This window comes from Spodoptera frugiperda, chromosome 5 (genome assembly GCF_023101765.2).
Source record: "Spodoptera frugiperda isolate SF20-4 chromosome 5, AGI-APGP_CSIRO_Sfru_2.0, whole genome shotgun sequence".
Lineage (NCBI taxonomy): Eukaryota > Metazoa > Arthropoda > Insecta > Lepidoptera > Noctuidae > Spodoptera > Spodoptera frugiperda.
In genome coordinates, this window is record NC_064216.1 from 4,730,134 (window position 1) to 4,736,133 (window position 6,000).

A 6,000-nucleotide genomic window follows, 5' to 3' on the forward strand; every position below is an offset into this window, starting at 1 on the left:
GTTTACTTATATCTTGTTAAAACACAATTTATGGGCCAAGGCCATGTCAAATGGTGGAACTCGAACGCATATTAAAAAATAAAAATTCACAAATTAAGTCGAGGGCAACAACTACTATGGTATAAATAGTGTCACTATGCAAAATTTTATAGATATCAGAAATAGATGAAATGATTCACGAATATTTAAAATAGATGCGTCACTCATGTAAAGATTATGTCACATACTGATATTACTTATTATGCTCTTTACACTATCGTGATAATGAATGGTATATTTGTATGTTTATTTGCATAATTATGGAATAAGGATACGATATTATTATGACTGTATGGAACTATGAAAGGCAACTCGTATTGTTTGTGAAACAAATCTATTAATTAATTTAATAATTATTCGTGTTCCTACTTGTAAACTTATATAAAAGTTTTCTTTTTTTATGGTATAGGCCGGTAAACGAACAGACGGATCACCAGGTAAGAAGCAATCGCCACCGCCTATAGACACCTGAAACACCAGAGACGTTGCAAATGTGTTGTCGGACTTTTAGGGATAAGAATTTAAAGGTTGTTGGAAAAACAGGGATTAGGAAGATTGGGAAAAGGGTTATTGGGCTTGGGTATACCTCGCACACCCATAACGAAACACAACGTTTGTTTACATTGTATTACGTCGGTTTTCTATGAGGCCGTGGTATCACTCCGGTCGAGCCGGCCCATTCGTCCCACACTTTTCTTGGAAAATTTTATTATCTTGTCGTAATATAATAAATGTAAAAAATTATTTCAGTAATATACAATAATAATGTAAATGTATAATATAAGCAAAAAAGTACAACTTACAAACATACACAACTACAACTTACTTACATTACAAATAAAATTTTAAAATAACAGAACAGTGTCAGCCCTGTCGAACTGTCCTCTTGTACTCATAATATCCGTAAAGTGTAGCGCCCGGCTTTGGAAAAACCAACATCTAAATAAAATTCATTGTTCGCGTCTCGTACAAGACATGCGATTAAATTAATCATTCATTTATGTAATCTATTTCAGTATAACTGGATTAAGTATAGAAATATTTACATGTCAATATAGAGGTCGGTACTGCATTGTTGAATAAGTCGGAATGCATTTATGAATGCAAAATCGTGTAGTAGCATTTTTTGTGTGATAAACATAATATATGATATACTCTCAATTTCATCTTTATTTCGATAGATATAGAATACAAATTCGATTTAACTAATCCGTTGTTTTTGATTTGTATCAGGTTTCGCTGGTTCATTCCTTTCATAGTTGACATTACAAACTCTGGTTAAGGTAAGAGTTGCCATTAAATAATAGTATGAAGATATTATGTTAAGCACTGGTGTATATCCTCAATTAAGCTATGTTTATTATATGGAAGATGCATGCTATGGATTGCTTCTGCGCATCTTCTTTGCACAGCTACACAGCTTAGTATCAGTGGAAGCGGGTCACATAGTTTCACAGCTTAACTATTAAGTCTTCTTAGCATAGCTATATAGCACATCTGTGGTGGAAAAATGCACCCTAAAACTACAACTGTCTCAATCATAAAAGTAGTTGGTCATTTAGGTCAGATTCGGTAATTTGTATTTAAATAAGTAAGTGCCTACTTGAGCAACGTTTCAAGAGCAAATGATTCATTAACCAACCTTCATTGTATTTGACATAAGCATTTCTTTTCATTTCAAATTGTTGAGTAACAACCTGACTCACTCACTCAGTGGGACACCACTACAGCCTTGTTACAACAAGGCATCGTAAAGAACGCAGTAAAACTTTGTATTGTAATAAACCAATATCAAAAACCCGTGACGTCACATATCCCACAGCTGGACTATAAGTACATATAGGCTTCCTTTACGTTAGGAGAGTCTACCATAACATCTACGCCGTTTCTTTTTGAAGGGGGGACTTCACCCAATTTCTTTTTCCGCCTTGGGCGCGGCGAGGGAGTGTCAGACTCTTACTGACTAAAAATCACTCCGTTCCTACTCCTGCTTTTCGAGCTGGAGCCCCGGTAAGTCGCTAGGTAATCCGCAGCTCCGGGTCAACCTCTGTAGGTTGAATGATAATAATAACTGCATAAAAACTGCAATCTCCAATCCGCTTGGCAGGCCTGTGCCTGCCAAGCGGATTGGAGATTGCAGTTTAAAATAAGAATATATTGTTGTAAAACGAATATATTTTTTTAAGTTATAGATAGTTCTTTAGAATGGCAATAAACGCTAGTACGAGTAGCTCCGTTTTTTTACTCCTAAGTGTACATAGATTTGCAGTAAGTCTAACCACTACACGTTCAGATAAATGCCAAACAATTTTGATACATATAGTTTCTTTGCTATTTATTCACTTTTTTTTTTCCTTTGCATTATTATGCAACCACTACCCATTCCCAAAACATTAAAAAAATCCATCCATAGGTTATTTATAAGAAATCGCCGTGTATGATAAGACCGCCCATTGTACTCAAATTACTATTATAATGGAAACGTATTTTTTGTATGTGTGCAATAAAGTAAAAACTAAATTAATAATTGCCTTTCCATACTTTTTCTACGACAAAAAAAGACATTGTTAACATCAATAATAATTAATACAGTGTACTTATTTGTAACTGGAAATCCCATTACTTCCGTCTATGAGGGTTTTCTCTCCATATTATCGATTACTCATTCCATTATTATGACTTTTATGTATCCGGATTCAATATTCGGTTTTTATTGATGTTGCATTATTTCTTTTTAATTTCGGTAATCGGACCTGACCTGTCTTATTTGGATTTTGGGTGCTTTTCCACCAGAGATGTGCTATGATACGTTGCTGTGGATGCGTTTGGCTTCCACCAATCATATTCATTAGCACAAATAGTTTTACACCGGTGGGAACAGACTCAGCTAAACTATGATATTTACATGAAAAAAGGTTTGCTATGGATGCGTACTTTAGATGCGTGCTATGGATGGCTTCTCTACTATCGATACGTTGCATACTCGAGCTGCGCATCTTCCTCGTTTAGTATCAGTGAAAACGGTCACATTGTTTCACAGCTTAGCTATTACATCTTCGTAGCATAGCTACATAGCACATCTCTGGTGGAAAAGCACCCTCAAAGTTGGTCCGGATTGTGACATTTACCGTTCAATTTCCGGGTGACGTACATAATTCTAGGTACATTAAGATATTAACTAAAAAAGTGTTCTACAAAAAATAAAGTAAATTACTTATTAATATACTAGATTAGCAAACTCTGCGAACTCCGTTTCGCCACCAATGATTTTCCCTGTTTTCCTGCTTTTCCTTGAATTTTTCCTGAAATTTTCTTTGCTATAAACCTCACGGAGCCCGAAACCTTTCCAACGAATGCAAACTGTACCCTTAGTATGAGTTTGATTTACGTTAAAAGTAATATAAACGATAGCGCGTTCGGCGCTGTAACTGGCCGACTCGAATAAACCAACCAATCAGGGCACCGAACGCGCTCTCGTTTCGTTTTTGTTCAACGTAAAGCAAATTCGTACTAAGGCTACTGGAGTTATAGCGTCAGGAAAGAAAACCCTAATTATTTTTATACAATAGATTACTAATTTTCTTTCTTTTTTCTTTTTTTTTAAAAACGTTGCCCCCATTAGGATTTTCTCCTGTGTGCGGTGCATTTACAAACATACAATTTCACGTGCATATGACACCCAGACCCGAAACAACAATTTGTGGTTTACACAAAGAGTTGCTCCGTGCGGGAATCGATCTCGCTACACGTTACACGGCAGCCAGTTGCCCAGCCACCGCGCCAACCGTGCAGTCAAAGTCTAATTGTAGGTATATGATCGATGTGGCAGTGACAGATAAGAGGAGACACAATAAAACCCGAAGATAATGCAAGTAATAAATTGTTATAGAGGTATTTCCACGCGGAACCTAAATATATAAAAGGAGTGTAGGCTTGTTATTTATATCGAGTACCAAGCATTAATGATATGCATAACTCATACGCACGATATTGATATCTATATTATTCATAGGTATATCTAAAAAGAAGTCATTGGAGGAGGCCTCTTTTCAGCAGTGGACGTCTTTTGGTTGATATGATGATGAGGGAAATGAGAATCATCCATAGCCATCCCAGTATTTACAAGTACGTTGCCACCAGGTTTGTGGGGTTCCGGGAACCTCAACGAAATAAGCTTTTTGTTTTACGCGATATATTTATAAAATTTTGCATCTACTATTGTTATCAGAAACAATATCTTGATTCAATACAGAACTAAGAACTAACCTCAGCTTACTATAAGCACCTATTAATCCACCTAGTCTATCTATTACCAACTCAATGCATAACAAAAAACTATTGAAAGCTACGCAGGCGCCTGTCACATTGTAAGCGATAAAACTTTTTAAATAATTACTTTAATCTTGTATCCACGACAATGTGTATCCGGCTGTGATTATGGTAATTAATTTATTATTGGTTTATAATAAGAGCTCAATAAAACTTAGTAACGGCAATATGTCACGGTTGTCGCCTGTATTATCGGCCGGCTGGTGTTAAGGCGCTGCACTTCGGTGAAAAAAAAATTTTACTTATATTGAGATTCAACTTTATTCTATTTATCCGACACTTTTTTTGAGTGTATGTATGTATGTATATATAATTGTTGGCACGCTCTGCAACCTAAACGGCTTGATGGATTTTGGCTTGAGAGGTGTCGTTAGATTTGTATTTACTGTGAGAGTGACACTGGGTATATCAAAATAATAAAAAAACAAAATGGCGGATTTTTGGCGCCAAATTCGAATATTGCTCACTCTCTAACCTGAACGACTCGATGGATTTCAGCTTGATGGGGGTCGTTTGATTCGTATTTACTGTGAAAGTGACACTAGATATATCAAAATATAAAAATAATAAAACTAAAAGAAAATAAAATAAAAAAGGTAATTAAAAAAAATATAATAACCCGAGTTACGTCCCAGTAACAAGGTCACTCCACAAGGACCACCCATTGTCACTTAGACGTAATTAGGCAATATGATTACATCACGTATCGCTTCCTGGTACTTGTAACAGGAAGCCATTGTTAGTTTTATATTCCTTTATTACTTAGATAAGTCTTCATGTAATATGTAGAATTAATAAAGATCAGTCTTGCTCTGCTCTTCAAGCGGATCACATCTAAATATTGTTTTTAAAAACCCTTTTTGCCTTCGCCCACAACCTAACTGGCGCAGTCGGTACGTCGTGTTATAAGCGGTAGAAAGCTTTAAACATCGAATTAAAGCAAGTATCCGCAACGCGAAAAAGAACCTACAGTGAGCGAAACGGTAAAAGCAACACCAGCATCAGCACTGAGCAGCAGCGGCAGCAACAGCAGCGGCAGCAACAACAAAGGCAGCAGCAGCAGCAGCAGCTGGGAGAACAGCAGACTCAAGCCTACCAATTGGCAATGCTCGTGGGGTAAGCATACAATTTGTTTATTCCCGAGATCCTTAATCACTTTCCCACCCCAAAAAACACTCCAAGGTGTATCTAGGGTGAAAAGTTTAACAGTGTTTCATAATAACACATCTTATCGCTGATTTACCGACAATCCATCATTCAATCTAAGGGATTACCATGGCCCAAGGAAAGAATATGGTTGACGATAAATCCATAATCTTTGAAGAAAAGAAAGTTGAAACTGAGTATTCTGCTTTCGCAAAACTCCTACCCACATATGACGGGAACAGGAGAACTCTAGCGTTTTATTTAGAAAACGTAGAGAATGCATTAGAGTTAATCCACAATAATGAGGATTTAGCCATCTCGTGTCTTATTAGGAATAAGTTAAAAGGGAAAGCTGCTGAAGCACTTTCCGAAAACCCAGGTGCAAGAACCTGGACTGAAATTAAACAGGTGCTGTTAAGAAAGTTTGGCGAGTTTAGGACAGGAACACAACTAGTACACGCGTTGACTCACGTGACAAGAGACAAC